Here is a 22,047-nt window from a genome sequence, read left to right as displayed (position 1 = left end):
ATCAGGCATTGTAATACTCTGACATTCACAGACATGACGAGGCATGATGGGAATTGTAGTTCCTGAACAACTGGAGGGCCGTAGTTTGGAGACCCCTGATTTCTACTGAGTCAACTCCACAATCCTATAATCATAGATCCACTTCCTGGAAAGGGAATTCTGTCCACTTACCGACCTCCTGTGCCGGATTACGTACCTGGTAATTATCCGCTACTGAGGGGCAGAGGGCGCGCATGCGCCACCAGGGCCGGCCTGTGCTGTGATTAGCCAATGGATGTCCTCCGGCACCCGCTGATCGGAGAGGAGACAGATAGGACGGACACAATACTCAGCAGATCCTTAGTGAAAGCACCTCACATAGGACACACAAACACTGGCTAGGCACACATTTAACCCCTTCATCACCCCTGATGCATAGGCGTGCGCACAGGGTGTGCCGGGTGTACCTGGGCACACCCTAATCACCTAGGGCACATTAGCATTATCGCTCTGTTTACCAGTGAGGAGATGGGAAAGATCTCCCTCGGACCTGCTCTGCCATAAGAGAAGTGCCACACACTTCTATTTCACTTTGCCAGCAGGGAGAGTAATGTACCGGGGCCATATACATGTAGGCAAACACATGCATGTGTATTTAAACTTTGGGGTGCACACCCTAATGCAATAGGCTGCGCCCACCTATGCCCTGATGTCAACTCCTTCCCAGCCAGTGTCATTAGTACAGTGACAGTGCATCTTTTTTAGCACTGATCACCGTATTAGTGTCACTGCTTCCCAAAAAGTGTCAGTCAGTGTCCGATTGTCCACCGCAATATCACAGTCCCGCTATAAGTCGCTGATCGCCGCCATTACTAGTATAAAAAAATAAAAATTCCAGTATATATCCCATAGTTTGTAAATGAGATAACTTTTCCCAAACCAATCAATATTCGCTTATTGGGATTTTTTTTTTTTACCAAAAACATGCAGCAGAATACAAATTGGAATAAAATGATGAAGAAATTCGATTTTTTTTACATTTTTTATCGATGTTTTATAGCAGAAAGTAAAAAATATTTTTTTTGTTTTTAGAATTGTCTTTTTATAGCGCAAAAAACAAAAATCGCAGAGGGGATCAAATACCACCAAAAGAAAGTTCTGTCTGTGGGGAAAAAAGGACGTACATTTTATTTAGGTACAGCGCCGCACGACCGCGCAATTGTCCGTTAAAGTAACGCAGTGCCGAATCGCAAAAAAAATGGCCTGGTCATGAAGGGGGTAAAATCTTCCAGAGGGTGAGGGGTTATAGTCCTGTTGGAAGCTTTCTTTCTATTTTATCTTTTGCTGGAGTCGTCGTGTTTGGTTCATTGAGTGTTGGAGTGCTCTGGTTTGGTCTGGTCTGGTTTGGTCTGGTTTTGTTTGGTCTGGTCTGGTCTGGTCTGGTTTGGTCTGTTTTGGTTTGGTTCAGTTTGGTCTGGTTTGGTCTGGTTTGGTCTGGTCTGCTTTGGTTTGGTTTGGTCTGGTTTGGTCTGGTCTGTTTTGGTTTGGTTCGGTTTGGTCTGGTCTGTTTTGGTTTGGTCTGGTTTGGTCTGGTTTGGTCTGATGACCAAGAAACGTCTCTTGCACCAACATCTTCCCATCCAAGGCCTGAGCCTGCGGTGGCAGCAGGACACACCAGTATCCAAGCAATGGAGATGTCTCCATTGTGCCATCCCACAAGGACAGACCATGGGGGGCATCAGGCTGTAAAGCCCCCCCCCCATAATATATGATGTTTCCTCAACAGACCCTACCTTTAGCATTACCTGTATAATAGAGGTGCTGCCCCCCCCCCCCCCATTCTTCGTACAGCACCCCCCACTGCTTCTAGTGTTCCTGAATGATTATCAAAGTGTTTCTTAATAACTCTGCACCAAGTTAGGAAGTTGGTTGGTCCACCACTTAGTGGTGAAAAGGTCAATAAAATGGGAGATGACCAATGCGGTATTCACACCCTACTCATGGGGGCCACCAATGGGAGATGACCAGTGCAGTATTCACACCCTACTCATGGGGGCCACCAATGGGAGATGACCAATGCAGTATTCACACCCTACTCATGGGGGCCACCAATGGGAGATGACCAATGCAGTATTCACACCCTACTCATGGGGGCCACCAATGGGAGATGACCAATGCAGTATTCACACCCTACTCATGGGGGCCACCAATGGGAGATGACCAATGCAGTATTCACACCCTACTCATGGGGGCCACCAATGGGAGATGACCAATGCAGTATTCACACCCTACTCATGGGGGCCACCAATGGGAGATGACCAGTGCAGTATTCACACCCTACTCATGGGGGCCACCAATGGGAGATGACCAATGCAGTATTCACACCCTACTCATGGGGGCCACCAATGGGAGATGACCAATGCAGTATTCACACCCTACTCATGGGGGCCACCAATGGGAGATGACCAATGCAGTATTCACACCCTACTCATGGGGGCCACCAATGGGAGATGACCAATGCAGTATTCACACCCTACTCATGGGGGCCACCAATGGGAGATGACCAATGCAGTATTCACACCCTACTCATGGGGGCCACCAATGGGAGATGACCAATGCAGTATTCACACCCTACTCATGGGGGCCACCAATGGGAGATGACCAATGCAGTATTCACACCCTACTCATGGGGGCCACCAATGGGAGATGACCAATGCAGTATTCACACCCTACTCATGGGGGCCACCAATGGGAGATGACCAGTGCAGTATTCACACCCTACTCATGGGGGCCACCAATGGGAGATGACCAATGCAGTATTCACACCCTACTCATGGGGGCCACCAATGGGAGATGACCAATGCAGTATTCACACCCTACTCATGGGGGCCACCAATGGGAGATGACCAATGCAGTATTCACACCCTACTCATGGGGGCCACCAATGGGAGATGACCAATGCAGTATTCACACCCTACTCATGGGGGCCACCAATGGGAGATGACCAATGCAGTATTCACACCCTACTCATGGGGGCCACCACCATCTTCCCATCCTAGGACTGAGCCCACAGTGGCTGCAGGACACCCCAGGATCCAAGCAATGGAGATGTCCGCTGGCATTGTGCCATCCTATGGGGACATAGCATGGGGGCCATCAGGCTTCAATGTCCCTATATAGTCTACCCTACCTATAGTACCCCCCCATAATAAGGGTGCCCCCCCAATTCATGGTACAGCAGCCCCCACTGCAGGAAGACGCTTCTACTTTTCCTGAATGACTCTCAAAGTATTTCTTAATAACTCGGCACCAAGTAGAAGAGAAATATTAGACGTGTCAGGAAAGAACGTCTTTGTGAATAGCGGCCCGCGTCTGGAGGATCATTGTGTTGAAGAGTCCATTTTTCTCTCTGTCCTGTAAAAGTAGCGGAAAAGCGCTTCCAGAGATTGCCGGGGTAAATTTCAGTCTCCAGAATAAAATGATATCATAAAGAATGCAGAGTTTTATGTGGCGTTGTGCTGATAGAGAAATGACGCCGTCCCCGGACACCGAGGACAATCTCCGGCTTGTAAAGCCATGAAATCACCGCATCGTCCGAGCACAACATAAAATCCGGCAGCCGCAGGGCAAGTCTACGGGTCCAGGTTTATGGGAGGACAGAGCTGTAAAGGTGGACATATTAACCCCTACAGGGCCAATATGACCACTAAGACTCAGCCCTTCTCTCCTCCGATGGCATCTCATTGGTCATCACACTTCTGTAGAGTTCCATTTCCATTAGAGAACGTTGTATTTTGGTGCCACTGTCACAATGCGGCCCTAAGAAGCAGAATTAACCCTTTGAGAGGCAAGAATAATTCTGCAACCCTGTTAGAAAAACTGATTATTACTTCTCACATCCAATGGGTCAATCACACCGCAACAAGATGGCCGACCTTCTGACATCACTAGGTTCTATGCAGTCATGGAGTTGGTCACTCTGTCTCCATCTCTCAATGGATGGCATAGATGCTGACCATGGCCAACCTTCTGACATCATTATTCTCTGTGAAGTCATAGAGCCGGTCCTTCTATCTCCATCTCTTAATGGATGCTATGGATGCAGGCCATGCCCAACCTTTCGACACCCCTATGTATGGAGCTCGTCCTTCTGTGTTTTCCTTTCGATGGGTGGATGTTGGCCAACCTTTTGACATCACTCTTTTCTATGTGGTCACAGAGCTGGTACTTCTGTCGCTGCCTCTGGATGGATGCCATGGAGGCAGGCCATAGCCGATATTCTGACATCGGCATTCTTGGTGAGGTCTCAATAGATGCCATGAATGCCGGCTTGGCCAACCTTTTGACATCATTATTGTCTATGCAGTCATAGAGCTGGTCCTTCAGTCTTTGTCTCTCAATGGATGCCATGGATGCCGGCCATGGCTGATGTTCTTACATCATTATTTTCTCTACAGTCACCATGCTGGTCCTTCAGTCTTGGGCTCCTGATAGATGGGATAGATGAAGGCCATGGCCGACCTTTTACCACCACTATGGATCTGGTCCTTCTGTGTTTGCTTTTCCATGGACTCAGGCCACAGCCAACGTTCTGACATCACTCTTTTCTATGAAGTCACAGAGCTGGTCCCTCAGTCACTGCCTCTAGATGAATGGCTTGGATTTTGGTCACATTCGATGGCGCACAGGTCGTGGAAATTTCTCACTGAACATCCCGATACCGGCAGCCATCACAAACCCTAAAGAAGGGGACTTTAAAGGCCCTAAAAGGCATTGGCTATATCCTCTGGACCTGATCCAACCCTGTGATACTCTCATCCTTGCTCATACTAATCTGGCCTCTCCAGGGACCCCTAAGGACACCCCTGTTAGCAGAGAGCTCCCTGTAAGGACTACTTAGCCCATTTTCCACCCAGCACTCCACCAACACACTCTTTGTCACCAAACACCTCGCCGTACTATGGAAGAGTCCAGAACATAATCTCATCTATTACTCAGTGAACTTCTTTCCTGTAAAGCGTTTCCCGTCAGGCGATTGGTTCGGGGTATTTTCTCCAGCAGAAGTTAATCCTCTTTTCAGCCTGATCTTAGGCAGACATGAGCCGGTGTGTGTTACCTATTGTGTGCACCAAATTACCTGTTACAGTCAATAATAAGCAGGTACGGAGAACAAGTATCGGCGTGGATCTGAATGCTGGAGGAATGAGACCGGCGGCTCTCAGACTGGGTGCAAGAAGACATTGAATGGGCCCCAGGGACGGCGTCATTATGTAGGACAGACCGAGGGCGGACCATGCAATCCCCAGAGACAGATTAGTCACCAAACACAGAATTATAGAAGACCTCAGAGACCAGCAGAGAGGAATTCTACATCATAGAGTGGAGAGCAATGCACACCAATGAAGAGGACCTGTCACCTACACAACGCATCCATTACTGATAATCCAAAGTCCTGGGACCCCGCTAGGCCTTCCCCTGGGGTGAGGCAATACCTCTCCCCGCTAGGCCTTCTCCTGGGGTGAGGCAATACCTCTCCCCACTAGGCCTTCCCCTGGGGTGAGGCAATACCTCTCCCCGCTAGGCCTTCCCCTGGGGTGAGGCAATACCTCTCCCTGCTAGGCCTTCCCCTGGGGTGAGGCAATACCTCTCCCCGCTAGGCCTTCTCCTGGGGTGAGGCAATACCTCTCCCCGCTTGGCCTTCTCCTGGGGTGAGGCAATACCTCTCCCCACTAGGCCTTCCCCTGGGGTGACGCAATACCTCTCCCCACTAGGCCTTCCCCTGGGGTGAGGCAATACCTCTCCCCGTTAGGCCTTCTCCTGGGGTGAGGCAATACCTCTCCCTGCTAGGCCTTCTCCTGGGGTGAGGCAATACCTCTCCCCGCTAGGCCTTCCCCTGGGGTGAGGCAATACCTCTCCCCGTTAGGCCTTCTCCTGAGGTGAGGCAATACCTCTCCCCGCTAGGCCTTCCCCTGGGGTGAGGAAATACCTCTCCCTGCTAGGCCTTCCCCTGGGGTGAGGCAATACCTCTCCCCGCTAGGCCTTCCCCTGGGGTGAGGCAATACCTCTCCCCACTAGGCCTTCCCCTGGGGTGACGCAATACCTCTCCCCACTAGGCCTTCCCCTGGGGTGAGGCAATACCTCTCCCCGTTAGGCCTTCTCCTGGGGTGAGGCAATACCTCTCCCTGCTAGGCCTTCTCCTGGGGTGAGGCAATACCTCTCCCCGCTAGGCCTTCCCCTGGGGTGAGGCAATACCTCTCCCCGTTAGGCCTTCTCCTGAGGTGAGGCAATACCTCTCCCCGCTAGGCCTTCCCCTGGGGTGACGCAATACCTCTCCCCACTAGGCCTTCCCCTGGGGTGAGGCAATACCTCTCCCCGTTAGGCCTTCTCCTGGGGTGAGGCAATACCTCTCCCTGCTAGGCCTTCTCCTGGGGTGAGGCAATACCTCTCCCCGCTAGGCCTTCCCCTGGGGTGAGGCAATACCTCTCCCCGTTAGGCCTTCTCCTGAGGTGAGGCAATACCTCTCCCCGCTAGGCCTTCCCCTGGGGTGAGGAAATACCTCTCCCTGCTAGGCCTTCCCCTGGGGTGAGGCAATACCTCTCCCCGCTAGGCCTTCCCCTGGGGTGAGGCAATACCTCTCCCCGCTTGGCCTTCTCCTGGGGTGAGGCAATACCTCTCCCCACTAGGCCTTCCCCTGGGGTGACGCAATACCTCTCCCCGCTAGGCCTTCCCCTGGGGTGACGCAATATCTCTCCCCGCTAGGCCTTCCCCTGGGGTGAGGCAATACCTCTCCCCGCTAGACCTTCTCCTGGGGTGAGGCAATACCTCTCCCCGCTAGGCCTTCCCCTGGAGTGAGGCAATACCTCTCCCCACTAGGCCTTCCCCTGGGGTGAGGCAATACCTCTCCCCGCTAGGCCTTCCCTTGGGGTGAGGCAATACCTCTCCCCACTAGGCCTTCCCCTGGGGTGAGGCAATACCTCTCCCCGCTAGGCCTTTTCCTGGGGGGGTGAGGCAATACCTCTCCCCGCTAGGCCTTCTCCTGGGGTGAGGCAATACCTCTCCCTGCTAGGCCTTCTCCTGGGGTGAGGCAATACCTCTCCCCGCTAGGCCTTCCCCTGGGGTGAGGCAATACCTCTCCCCGTTAGGCCTTCTCCTGGGGTGAGGCAATACCTCTCCCTGCTAGGCCTTCTCCTGGGGTGAGGCAATACCTCTCCCCGTTAGGCCTTCTCCTGAGGTGAGGCAATACCTCTCCCCGCTAGGCCTTCCCCTGGGGTGAGGCAATACCTCTCCCCGCTAGGCCTTCCCCTGAGGTGAGGCAATACTTTCCCCGCTAGGCCTTCCCCTGGGGTGAGGCAATACCTCTCCCCGCTAGGTCTTCTCCTGGGGTGAGGCAATACCTCTACCGCAAGGCCTTCCCCTGGGGTGAGGCAATACCTCTCCCCGCTAGGCCTTCTCCTGGGGTGAGGCAATACCTCTCCCTGCTAGGCCTTCTCCTGAGGTGAGGCAATACCTCTCCCCGTTAGGCCTTCTCCTGGGGTGAGGCAATACCTCTCCCCGCTAGGCTTTCCCCTGGGGTGAGGCAATACCTCTCCCCGCTAGGCCTTCTCCTGGGGTGAGGCAATACCTTTCCCCGCTAGGCCTTCCCCTCGGGTGAGGCAATACCTCTCCCCGCTAGGCCTTCCCCTGGGGTGAGGCAATACCTCTCCCCGTTAGGCCTTCTCCTGGGGTGAGGCAATACCTCTCCCTGCTAGGCCTTCTCCTGGGGTGAGGCCATACCTCTCCCCGCTAGGCCTTCCCCTGGGGTGAGGCAATACCTCTCCCCGCTAGGCCTTCCCCTGGGGTGAGGCAATACCTCTCCCCGCTAGGCCTTCCCCTGGGGTGAGGCAATACCTCTCCCCGCTAGGCCTTCTCCTGGGGTGAGGCAATACCTCTTCCCGCTAGGCCTTCTCCTGGGGTGAGGCAATACCTCTCCCCGCTAGGCCTTCTCCTGGGGTGAGGCAATACCTCTCCCTGCTAGGCCTTCTCCTGGGGTGAGGCAATACCTCTCCCCGCTAGGCCTTCTCCTGGGGTGAGGCAATACCTCTCCCCGCTAGGCCTTCCTCTCCCCGCTAGGCCTCCTCCTGGGGTGAGGCAATACCTCTCCCCGCTAGGCCTTCCCCTGGGGTGAGACAATACCTCTCCCCGCTAGGCCTTCCCCTGGGGTGAGGCAATACCTCTCCCCGCTAGGCCTTCTCCTGGGGTGAGGCAATACCTCTCCCCGCTAGGCCTTCTCCTGGGGTGAGGCAATACCTCTCCCCGCTAGGCCTTCTCCTGGGGTGAGGCAATACCTCTCCCCGCTAGGCCTTCCCCTGGGGTGAGGCAATACCTCTCCCCGCTAGGCCTTCTCCTGGGGTGAGGCAATACCTCTCCCCGCTAGGCCTTCTCCTGGGGTGAGGCAATACCTCTCCCCGCTAGGCCTTCCCCTGGGGTGAGGCAATACCTCTGATATTGGAGCAGAATCTTCATCCACTTCCTCGCCATGACTCCTCCTCTGGAAAACATCTCAAAAGTACTAACATTCCCAAAAGAGGGGTCTGTCCAATCATAAAACGCCGATTGTCTACCTCCCCTTTATAAACTTCTGATTATTTGATTTCCTCCTCCATGGTATGTTAGAGATCTTCTCCAGCATATAAACCTCCAATGGTTTGTCTTCACCCCATATCTGTCTATAGTCTGCTCACCCCATATCTGTCTATAGTCCGCTCACCCCATATCTGTCTATAGTCCGCTCACCCCATATCTGTCTATAGTCTGCTCACCCCATATCTGTCTATAGTCCGCTCACCCCATATCTGTATATAGTCTGCTCACCCCATATCTGTATATAGTCTGCTCACCCCATATCTGTATATAGTCTGCTCACCCCATATCTGTATATAGTCTGCTTACCCCATATCTGTATATAGTCCGCTCACCCCATATCTGTCTATAGTCTGCTCACCCCATATCTGTATATAGTCTGCTCACCCCATATCTGTCTATAGTCTGCTTACCCCATATCTGTATATAGTCTGCTTACCCCATATCTGTATATAGTCTGCTCACCCCATATCTGTATATAGTCTGCTCACCCCATATCTGTATATAGTCTGCTCACCCCATATCTGTCTATAGTCTGCTTACCCCATATCTGTATATAGTCTGCTCACCCCATATCTGTCTATAGTCTGCTCACCCCATATCTGTATATAGTCTGCTCACCCCATATCTGTATATAGTCTGCTCACCCCATATCTGTCTATAGTCTGCTTACCCCATATCTGTATATAGTCCGCTCACCCCATATCTGTCTATAGTCTGCTCACCCCATATCTGTATATAGTCTGCTCACCCCATATCTGTCTATAGTCTGCTTACCCCATATCTGTATATAGTCTGCTTACCCCATATCTGTATATAGTCTGCTCACCCCATATCTGTATATAGTCTGCTCACCCCATATCTGTATATAGTCTGCTCACCCCATATCTGTCTATAGTCTGCTTACCCCATATCTGTATATAGTCTGCTCACCCCATATCTGTCTATAGTCTGCTCACCCCATATCTGTATATAGTCTGCTCACCCCATATCTGTATATAGTCTGCTCACCCCATATCTGTATATAGTCCGCTCACCCCATATCTGTATATAGTCTGCTCACCCCATATCTGTATATAGTTTGCTCACCCCATATCTGTATATAGTCTGCTCACCCCATATCTGTCTACAGTCCGCTCACCCCATATCTGTATATAGTCCGCTCACCCCATATCTGTATATAGTCTGCTCACCCCATATCTGTATATAGTCTGCTCACCCCATATCTGTATATAGTCTGCTCACCCCATATCTGTCTATAGTCTGCTCACCCCATATCTGTATATAGTCTGCTCACCCCATATCTGTATATAGTCCGCTCACCCCATATCTGTATATAGTCTGCTCACCCCATATCTGTATATAGTCTGCTCACCCCATATCTGTATATAGTCTGCTCACCCCATATCTGTATATAGTCTGCTCACCCCATATCTGTATATAGTCTGCTCACCCCATATCTGTATATAGTCTGCTCACCCCATATCTGTATATAGTCCGCTCACCCCATATCTGTATATAGTCTGCTCACCCCATATCTGTATATAGTTTGCTCACCCCATATCTGTATATAGTCTGCTCACCCCATATCTGTCTATAGTCTGCTTACCCCATATCTGTATATAGTCTGCTCACCCCATATCTGTCTACAGTCCGCTCACCCCATTTCTGTATATAGTCCGCTCACCCCATATCTGTATATAGTCTGCTCACCCCATATCTGTATATAGTCTGCTCACCCCATATCTGTATATAGTCTGCTCACCCCATATCTGTATATAGTCTGCTCACCCCATATCTGTATATAGTCCGCTCACCCCATATCTGTATATAGTCTGCTCACCCCATATCTGTATATAGTTTGCTCACCCCATATCTGTATATAGTCTGCTCACCCCATATCTGTCTATAGTCTGCTTACCCCATATCTGTATATAGTCTGCTCACCCCATATCTGTCTACAGTCCGCTCACCCCATTTCTGTATATAGTCCGCTCACCCCATATCTGTATATAGTCTGCTCACCCCATATCTGTATATAGTCCGCTCACCCCATATCTGTATATAGTCTGCTCACCCCATATCTGTATATAGTCTGCTCACCCCATATCTGTATATAGTCTGCTCACCCCATATCTGTATATAGTCTGCTCACCCCATATCTGTATATAGTCTGCTCACCCCATATCTGTATATAGTCCGCTCACCCCATATCTGTATATAGTCTGCTCACCCCATATCTGTATATAGTTTGCTCACCCCATATCTGTATATAGTCTGCTCACCCCATATCTGTCTATAGTCTGCTTACCCCATATCTGTATATAGTCTGCTCACCCCATATCTGTCTACAGTCCGCTCACCCCATTTCTGTATATAGTCCGCTCACCCCATATCTGTATATAGTCTGCTCACCCCATATCTGTATATAGTCTGCTCACCCCATATCTGTATATAGTCCGCTCACCCCATATCTGTCTATAGTCTGCTCACCCCATATCTGTATATAGTCTGCTCACCCCATATCTGTATATAGTCTGCTCACCCCATATCTGTCTACAGTCCGCTCACCCCATTTCTGTATATAGTCCGCTCACCCCATATCTGTATATAGTCTGCTCACCCCATATCTGTATATAGTCTGCTCACCCCATATCTGTATATAGTCTGCTCACCCCATATCTGTATATAGTCTGCTCACCCCATATCTGTATATAGTCCGCTCACCCCATATCTGTCTATAGTCTGCTCACCCCATATCTGTATATAGTCTGCTCACCCCATATCTGTATATAGTCTGCTCACCCCATATCTGTCTATAGTCCGCTCACCCCATATCTGTATATAGTCTGCTCACCCCATATCTGTATATAGTCCGCTCACCCCATCGTCTCCAACCCTAAATAGATTACCATTAGCTTTCCACCCTATATAAGCTATCAGTGGTCCCCTCCCCCATTAGGTCCTGTGCTGATAGGCTTGTGTGTCAATGGCATCAGTTTGAAATAAGCTTGAGATGCTTCTGAGATCGTTCTACTGATGGTCCCCTCCCCACATATGATGATGGGGGTTTCCCTTCACCCCCCTGTATAAAACTCTGGTTGTCTGCCCTTTGCTCCACCACCACCTCCACCTCTACTGCCATATAGTCTGCTGATAGTCTGCCTTCCATATCTGCTGCTGATGGTCTTCATGTAAGCTTCGGATAGTCTGCACCCTATATGAGCTTCTGCTGGTCTGCACCCTATATGAGCTTCTGATGGTCTGCACCCTATATGAGCTTCTGATGGTCTGCACCCTATATGAGCTTCTGCTGGTCTGCACCCTATATGAGCTTCTGATGGTCTGCACCCTATATGAGCTTCTGATGGTCTGCACCCTATATGAGCTTCTGATGGTCTGCATCCTATATGAGCTTCTGCTGGTCTGCACCCTATATGAGCTTCTGATGGTCTGCACCCTATATGAGCTTCTGATGGTCTGCACCCTATATGAGCTTCTGATGGTCTGCATCCTATATGAGCTTCTGATGGTCTGCACCCTATATGAGCTTCTGATGGTCTGCACCCTATATGAGCTTCTGATGGTCTGCACCCTATATGAGCTTCTGATGGTCTGCATCCTATATGAGCTTCTGATGGTCTGCATCCTATATGAGCCTCGGATGGTCTGCCCCCTATATGAGCCTCTGATGGTCTGCATCCTATATGAGCTTCTGATGGTCTGCATCCTATATGAGCCTCGGATGGTCTGCCCCCTATATGAGCTTCTGATGGTCTGCACCCTATATGAGCTTCTGATGGTCTGCATCCTATATGAGCTTCTGATGGTCTGCACCCTATATGAGCTTCTGATGGTCTGCATCCTATATGAGCCTCGGATGGTCTGCACCCTATATGAGCTTCGGATGGTCTGCACCCTATATGAGCCTCGGATGGTCTGCACCCTATATGAGCTTCTGATGGTCTGCATCCTATATGAGCCTCGGATGGTCTGCATCCTATATGAGCCTCGGATGGTCTGCATCCTATATGAGCTTCTGATGGTCTGCACCCTATATGAGCTTCTGATGGTCTGCACCCTATATGAGCTTCTGCTGGTCTGCACCCTATATGAGCTTCTGATGGTCTGCATCCTATATGAGCTTCGGATGGTCTGCCCCCTATATGAGCCTCTGATGGTCTGCCCCCTATATGAGCTTCGGATGGTCTGCATCCTATATGAGCCTCGGATGGTCTGCACCCTATATGAGCTTCGGATGGTCTGCATCCTATATGAGCTTCTGATGGTCTGCATCCTATATGAGCTTCGGATGGTCTGCACCCTATATGAGCTTCTGATGGTCTGCATCCTATATGAGCTTCTGATGGTCTGCATCCTATATGAGCCTCGGATGGTCTGCACCCTATATGAGCTTCGGATGGTCTGCATCCTATCTGAGCCTCGGATGGTCTGCCCCCTATATGAGCCTCTGATGGTCTGCCCCCTATATGAGCTTCGGATGGTCTGCATCCTATATGAGCCTCGGATGGTCTGCACCCTATATGAGCTTCGGATGGTCTGCATCCTATATGAGCTTCTGATGGTCTGCATCCTATATGAGCTTCTGATGGTCTGCATCCTATATGAGCCTCGGATGGTCTGCACCCTATATGAGCTTCGGATGGTCTGCATCCTATATGAGCCTCGGATGGTCTGCCCCCTATATGAGCCTCTGATGGTCTGCCCCCTATATGAGCTTCGGATGGTCTGCATCCTATATGAGCCTCGGATGGTCTGCACCCTATATGAGCTTCGGATGGTCTGCACCCCATATGAGCTTCTGATGGTCTGCACCCTATATGAGCTTCTGATGGTCTGCACCCTATATGAGCTTCTGATGGTCTGCACCCTATATGAGCTTCTGATGGTCTGCACCCTATATGAGCTTCTGCTGGTCTGCACCCTATATGAGCTTCTGATGGTCTGCATCCTATATGAGCTTCTGATGGTCTGCATCCTATATGAGCCTCGGATGGTCTGCACCCTATATGAGCTTCGGATGGTCTGCATCCTATATGAGCCTCGGATGGTCTGCCCCCTATATGAGCCTCTGATGGTCTGCCCCCTATATGAGCTTCGGATGGTCTGCATCCTATATGAGCCTCGGATGGTCTGCACCCTATATGAGCTTCGGATGGTCTGCATCCTATATGAGCTTCTGATGGTCTGCATCCTATATGAGCTTCGGATGGTCTGCACCCTATATGAGCCTCGGATGGTCTGCACCCTATATGAGCCTCGGATGGTCTGCACCCTATATGAGCTTCGGATGGTCTGCACCCTATATGAGCTTCTGCTGGTCTGCACCCTATATGAGCTTCTGATGGTCTGCACCCTATATGAGCTTTGGATGGTCTGCACCCTATATGAGCCTCTGATGGTCTGCACCCTATATGAGCTTCGGATGGTCTGCACCCTATATGGGCTTCTGATGGTCTGCATCCTATATGAGCCTCGGATGGTCTGCACCCTATATGGGCTTCTGATGGTCTGCATCCTATATGAGCCTCGGATGGTCTGCACCCTATATGGGCTTCTGATGGTCTGCACCCTATATGAGCCTCGGATGGTCTGCACCCTATATGAGCTTCTGCTGGTCTGCACCCTATATGAGCTTCTGATGGTCTGCCCCCTATATGAGCTTCGGATGGTCTGCACCCTATATGAGCTTTGGATGGTCTGCATCCTATATGAGCTTCTGATGGTCTGCACCCCATATGAGCTTTGGATGGTCTGCACCCTATATGAGCCTCTGATGGTCTGCACCCTATATGGGCTTCTGATGGTCTGCACCCTATATGAGCTTCTGCTGGTCTGCACCCCATATGAGCTTCGGATGGTCTGCACCCTATATGAGCCTCTGATGGTCTGCACCCTATATGAGCTTCTGATGGTCTGCACCCTATATGGGCTTCTGATGGTCTGCACCCTATATGAGCTTTTGATGGTCTGCACCCTATATGAGCCTCGGATGGTCTGCACCCTATATGGGCTTTTGATGGTCTGCACCCTATATGAGCCTCGGATGGTCTGCACCCTATATGGGCTTTTGATGGTCTGCACCCTATATGAGCCTCGGATGGTCTGCACCCTATATGAGCTTCTGCTGGTCTGCACCCTATATGAGCTTCGGATGGTCTGCACCCTATATGAGCTTCGGATGGTCTGCACCCTATATGAGCTTCGGATGGTCTGCACCCCATATGAGCTTCTGATGGTCTGCACCCTATATGAGCTTCTGATGGTCTGCACCCTATATGGGCTTCTGATGGTCTGCACCCTATATGAGCTTCTGATGGTCTGCACCCTATATGAGCTTTGGATGGTCTGCACCCTATATGAGCTTCTGCTGGTCTGCACCCTATATGAGCCTCTGATGGTCTGCACCCTATATGAGCTTCGGATGGTCTGCACCCTATATGGGCTTCTGATGGTCTGCATCCTATATGAGCCTCGGATGGTCTGCACCCTATATGGGCTTTTGATGGTCTGCACCCTATATGAGCCTCGGATGGTCTGCACCCTATATGAGCTTCTGCTGGTCTGCACCCTATATGAGCTTCGGATGGTCTGCACCCTATATGAGCTTCTGATGGTCTGCCCCCTATATGAGCTTCGGATGGTCTGCACCCTATATGAGCTTCGGATGGTCTGCATCCTATATGAGCTTCTGATGGTCTGCACCCTATATGAGCTTCTGATGGTCTGCACCCCATATGAGCTTCTGATGGTCTGCACCCTATATGAGCTTCTGATGGTCTGCACCCTATATGGGCTTCTGATGGTCTGCACCCTATATGAGCTTTGGATGGTCTGCATCCTATATGAGCTTCTGATGGTCTGCACTCCATATGAGCTTTGGATGGTCTGCACCTTATATGAGCCTCTGATGGTCTGCACCCTATATGAGCTTCGGATGGTCTGCACCCTATATGGGCTTCTGATGGTCTGCACCCTATATGAGCTTCTGCTGGTCTGCACCCCATATGAGCTTCGGATGGTCTGCACCCTATATGAGCCTCTGATGGTCTGCACCCTATATGAGCTTCTGATGGTCTGCACCCTATATGAGCCTCGGATGGTCTGCACCCTATATGGGCTTTTGATGGTCTGCACCCTATATGAGCCTCGGATGGTCTGCACCCTATATGAGCTTTTGATGGTCTGCACCCTATATGAGCCTCGGATGGTCTGCACCCTATATGAGCTTCTGCTGGTCTGCACCCTATATGAGCTTCGGATGGTCTGCACCCTATATGAGCTTCGGATGGTCTGCACCCTATATGAGCTTCGGATGGTCTGCACCCCATATGAGCTTCTGATGGTCTGCACCCTATATGAGCTTCTGATGGTCTGCACCCTATATGGGCTTCTGATGGTCTGCACCCTATATGAGCTTCTGATGGTCTGCACCCTATATGAGCTTTGGATGGTCTGCACCCTATATGAGCTTCTGCTGGTCTGCACCCTATATGAGCCTCTGATGGTCTGCACCCTATATGAGCTTCGGATGGTCTGCACCCTATATGGGCTTCTGATGGTCTGCATCCTATATGAGCCTCGGATGGTCTGCACCCTATATGGGCTTTTGATGGTCTGCACCCTATATGAGCCTCGGATGGTCTGCACCCTATATGAGCTTCTGCTGGTCTGCACCCTATATGAGCTTCGGATGGTCTGCACCCTATATGAGCTTCTGATGGTCTGCCCCCTATATGAGCTTCGGATGGTCTGCACCCTATATGAGCCTCGGATGGTCTGCATCCTATATGAGCTTCTGATGGTCTGCACCCTATATGAGCTTCTGATGGTCTTCACCCCATATGAGCTTCTGATGGTCTGCACCCTATATGAGCTTCTGATGGTCTGCACCCTATATGGGCTTCTGATGGTCTGCACCCTATATGAGCTTCTGATGGTCTGCACCCTATATGAGCTTCTGATGGTCTGCACCCTATATGAGCTTCTGATGGTCTGCACCCTATATGAGCTTCGGATGGTCTGCACCCTATATGAGCTTCTGATGGTCTGCACCCTATATGAGCCTCTGATGGTCTGCACCCTATATGAGCTTCTGATGGTCTGCACCCTATATGAGCTTCTGATGGTCTGCACCCCTTATGAGCTTCTGATGGTCTGCACCCCATATGAGCTTCTGATGGTCTGCACCCTATATGAGCTTCTGATGGTCTGCACCCTATATGAGCTTTGGATGGTCTGCACCCCATATGAGCTTTGGATGGTCTGCACCCTATATGAGCTTTGGATGGTCTGCACCCTATATGAGCCTCTGATGGTCTGCACCCTATATGAGCTTTGGATGGTCTGCACCCTATATGAGCTTCGGATGGTCTGCATCCTATATGAGCTTCTGATGGTCTGCACCCTATATGAGCCTCTGATGGTCTGCACCCTATATGAGCTTCTGATGGTCTGCACCCTATATGAGCCTCTGATGGTCTGCACCCTATATGAGCTTCTGATGGTCTGCACCCTATATGAGCTTCTGATGGTCTGCACCCTATATGAGCTTCGGATGGTCTGCACCCTATATGAGCTTCTGATGGTCTGCATCCTATATAAGCTTCTGATGGTCTGCATCCTATATGAGCTTCTGATGGTCTGCATCCTATATGAGCTTCTGATGGTCTGCACCCCCCCCCCCATATAAACTGCTGTCACTCTGCTCCTCCCATATAGTTTGCCAATAGTCTGCCTCTCCCATTAACTGCCATTGGTAGATGTCTGGTAGGGGCGGAGCTATTTTCCGGGTTACGGTTCTCCTTCAGGCATTGATGGATCTCTGTGGGCCTCATAATTGGTGACCCCCAAATTATATAAATGACTTCCACTGCAAGCCAAAGGGGAATCCCAGGAGGGAGGAGCAGATGGGTTACAATAACATTGGATGGAGATGGAATTTGAGGATCTCATTGGATGAAGATGGAATTTGAGGATCTCATTGGATGAAGATGGAATTTGAGGATCTCATTGGATGAAGATGGAATTTGAGGATCTCATTGGATGAAGATGGAATTTGAGGATCTCATTGGATGGAGATGGAATTTGAGGATCTCATTGGATGGAATTTGAGGATCTCATTGGATGAAGATGGAATTTGAGGATCTCATTGGATGGAGATGGAATTTGAGGATCCGTTATACAATAAAGAACATGAAAAAGTTTGGATTTTACCGGAGAGAAACAACCACAGAATAGAAGCCATTGGTTCCCACATCCGGGGCGATCGGCCATATTTATGAGCCATCATTATATTGAAAAGTTCACCAATGAGGCCGTATTGGTAAACCAATAAACTTTCCGGAAGTGATGGAACGTCGCCTCCCACTCACACTGAACGATGTCTCCATCTCTGGGTTATATTGTTCCATCGATGTACGATCTCACAGAGAAACTCCAAATTCTATATTATAATGTTCTATGCATTCCGCGTCGTTTATTTCCCTTCTTTCTTGGCTGAGGCCCCTTTGCTATGTTTGCGGTCAGGATAATGAGGTCCTGAGGAGGCTAATAGACGAAACGCGTCGAACTCTTCCATCGCTTCTGTAAAGTTGAATGGAGGGGGGAGAGAGAGGTCGGGGATCAGGGACTGATAGAGAGAGAGGCTGGTGATTAGGGACTGATAGAGAGAGAGGCTGGTGATTAGGGACTGATAGAGAGGGAGGCTGGGGATCAGGGACTGATAAAAAGGGAGGCCGGGGATAAGGGACTGATAAAGAGGGAGGCTGGGGATCAGCGACTGATAAAGAGGGAGGCCAGAGATCAGGGACTGATAGAGAGAGAGGCTGGGGATCAGGGACTGATAGAGAGGGAGGCCGGGGATAAGGGACTGATAAAAAGGGAGGCCGGGGATAAGGGACTGATAAAGAGGGAGGCTGGGGATCAGGGACTGATAGAGAGGGAGGCCGGGGATAAGGGACTGATAGAGAGAGAGGCCGGGGATCAGGGACTGATAGAGAGGGAGGCTGGGGATAAGGGACTGATAGAGAGGGAGGCCGGGGATCAGGGACTGATAGAGAGGGAGGCTGGGGAAAAGGGACTGATAAAGAGGGAGGCTGTGGATCAGGGACTGATAGAGAGGGAGGCCGGGGATCAGGGACTGATAGAGAGGGAGGCCGTGGATCAGGGACTGATAAAGAGGGAGGCCGGGGATCAGGGACTGATAGAGAGGGAGGCCGGGGATAAGGGACTGATAGATAGGGAGGCCGGGGATCAGGGACTGATAGAGAGGGAGGCCGGGGATAAGGGACTGATAAAGAGGGAGGCCGGGGATCAGGGACTGATAGAGAGGGAGGCCGGGGATCAGGGACTGATAGAGAGGGAGGCCGGGGATCAGGGACTGATAAAGAGGGAGGCCGGGGATCAGGGACTGATAGAGAGGGAGGCCGGGGATAAGGGACTGATAGATAGGGAGGCCGGGGATCAGGGACTGATAGAGAGGGAGGCCGGGGATAAGGGACTGATAAAGAGGGAGGCCGGGGATCAGGGACTGATAGAGAGGGAGGCCGGGGATCAGGGACTGATAGAGAGGGAGGCCGGGGATCAGGGACTGATAAAGAGGGAGGCCGGGGATCAGGGACTGATCAAGAAGAAGGCCGGGGATCAGGGACTGATAGAGAGGGAGGCCGGGGATCAGGGACTGATAGAGAGGGAGGCCGGGGATCAGGGACTGATAGAGAGAGAGGCCAGGGACTGATAGAGAGGGAGGCCAGGGATCAGGGACTGATAGAGAGGGAGGCCGGGGATCAGGGACTGATAAAAAGGGAGGCCGGGGATAAGGGACTGATAAAGAGGGAGGCTGGGGATCAGGGACTGATAGAGAGGGAGGCCGGGGATAAGGGACTGATAGAGAGAGAGGCCGGGGATCAGGGACTGATAGAGAGGGAGGCTGGGGATAAGGGACTGATAGAGAGGGAGGCCGGGGATCAGGGACTGATAGAGAGGGAGGCCGGGGATAAGGGACTGATAAAGAGGGAGGCTGGGGATCAGGGACTGATAGAGAGGGAGGCCGGGGATCAGGGACTGATAGAGAGGGAGGCCGTGGATCAGGGACTGATAAAGAGGGAGGCCGGGGATCAGGGACTAATAGAGAGGGAGGCCGGGGATAAGGGACTGATAGATAGGGAGGCCGGGGATCAGGGACTGATAGAGAGGGAGGCCGGGGATAAGGGACTGATAAAGAGGGAGGCCGGGGATCAGGGACTGATAGAGAGGGAGGCCGGGGATCAGGGACTGATAGAGAGGGAGGCCGGGGATCAGGGACTGATAAAGAGGAAGGCCGGGGATCAGGGACTGATAGAGAGGGAGGCCGGGGATCAGGGACTGATAGAGAGAGAGGCCGGGTATAAGGGACTGATAGAGAGGAAGGCTGGGGATCAGGGACTGATAGAGAGAGAGGCCAGGGATCAGGGACTGATCAAGAAGAAGGCCGGGGATCAGGGACTGATAGAGAGGGAGGCCGGGGATCAGGGACTGATAGAGAGGGAGGCCGGGGATCAGGGACTGATAGAGAGGGAGGCTGGGGATCAGGGACTGATAGAGAGGGAGGCCGGGTATTGGGGACTGATAGAGAGGGAGACCAGGATTTGGGGGAGGGGAATATCACAGAGGAGGTCTCTGGTTCTGGACATTATACAGGAGATATCGGGGTCCAATCAAAGGAAGGGAATATTTGGATATTATGGAGGAGCTTTATAAGAGGTCTGGGGTGTCATACAGGTGATACATAGGAGGTCTGGGGTTTTAGGGCATCATATAGGTCAGCAATTGTAGCTGTTGGGTTTTGGGGTGTCCTACAGGTGAGGAATTGTAGCTCTGTGTTTTTAGAGGTGTCATACAGGAGATACATAGTAGGTCTGGGGTTTGGGGTGTCATACAGGTAAGGAATTGTAGCTCTAGGGTTTTGGGGTGTCATACAGGAGATACATGGGAGGTCTGGGGTTTTGGGGTGTCATACAGGAGATACATGGGAGGTCTGGGGTTTTGGGGTGTCATACAGGTGATATGAGGAACTGTAACGCTGGCTTTTGGGGTGTCATACAGGAGATACATAGGAGGTCTGGGGTTTTGGGGTGTCATACAGGTAAGGAATTGTAGCTCTAGGGTTTTGGGGTGTCATACAGGAGATACATGAGAGGTCTGGGGTTTTGGGGTGTCATACAGGAGATACATCGGAGGTCTGGGGTTTTGGGGTGTCATACAGAAGATACATGGGAGGTCTGGGGTTTTGGGGTGTCATACAGAAGATACATGGGAGGTCTGGGGTTTTGGGGTGTCATACAGGAGATACATGGGAGGTCTGGGGTTTTGGGGTGTCATACAGGAGATACATGGGAGGTCTGAGGTTTTGGGGTGTCATACAGGAGATACATCGGAGGTCTGAGGTTTTGGGGTGTCATACAGGAGATACATCGGAGGTCTGAGGTTTTGGGGTGTAATGCAGGAGATTCATCTGAGGTCTGGGGTTTTGGGGTGTCATACAGGAGATACATCGGATGTCTGGGGTTTTGGGGTGTCATACAGGAGATACATCGGATGTCTGGGGTTTTGGGGTGTCATACAGGAGATACATCGGAGGTCTGGGTTTTGGGGTGTCATACAGGAGATACATCGGAGGTCTGAGGTTTTGGGGTGTAATGCAGGAGATTCATCTGAGGTCTGGGGTTTTGGGGTGTCATACAGGAGATACATCGGATGTCTGGGGTTTTGGGGTGTCATACAGGAGATACATCGGAGGTCTGGGTTTTGGGGTGTCATACAGGTGAGGAATTGAAGCTCTGGGGTTTTGGGGTGTCATACAGGTGAGGAATTGTAGCTCTATGGTTTTGGGGTGTCATACGGGTGAGGAATGGTAGCTCTATGGTTTTGGGGTGTCATACAGGTGAGGAATGGTAGCTCTGGGGTTTTGGGGTGTCATACAGATGAGGAATGGTAGCTCTAAGGTTTTGGGGTGTCATACAGGTGAGGAATAGTAGCTCTATGGATTTGGGGTGTCAAACAGGTGAGGAATGGTAGCTCTATGGTTTTGGGGTGTCATACAGGAGATACATGGGAGGTCTGGGGTTTTGGGGTGTCATACAGATGAGGAATGGTAGCTCTATGGATTTGGGGTGTCATACAGGAGATACATCGGAGGTCTGAGGTTTTGGGGTGTCATACAGGAGATACATGGGAGGTCTGGGGTTTTGGGGTGTCATACAGGAGATACATCGGAGGTCTGGGGTTTTGGGGTGTCATACAGAAGATACATGGGAGGTCTGGGGTTTTGGGGTGTCATACAGAAGATACATGGGAGGTCTGGGGTTTTGGGGTGTCATACAGGAGATACATGGGAGGTCTGGGGTTTTGGGGTGTCATACAGGAGATACATGGGAGGTCTGGGGTTTT

The sequence above is a fragment of the Pelophylax lessonae genome (assembly GCF_965119305.1).
Source record: "Pelophylax lessonae genome assembly, contig: HAP1_SCAFFOLD_152, whole genome shotgun sequence".
Lineage (NCBI taxonomy): Eukaryota > Metazoa > Chordata > Amphibia > Anura > Ranidae > Pelophylax > Pelophylax lessonae.
This window is presented reverse-complemented; position numbering follows the sequence as displayed.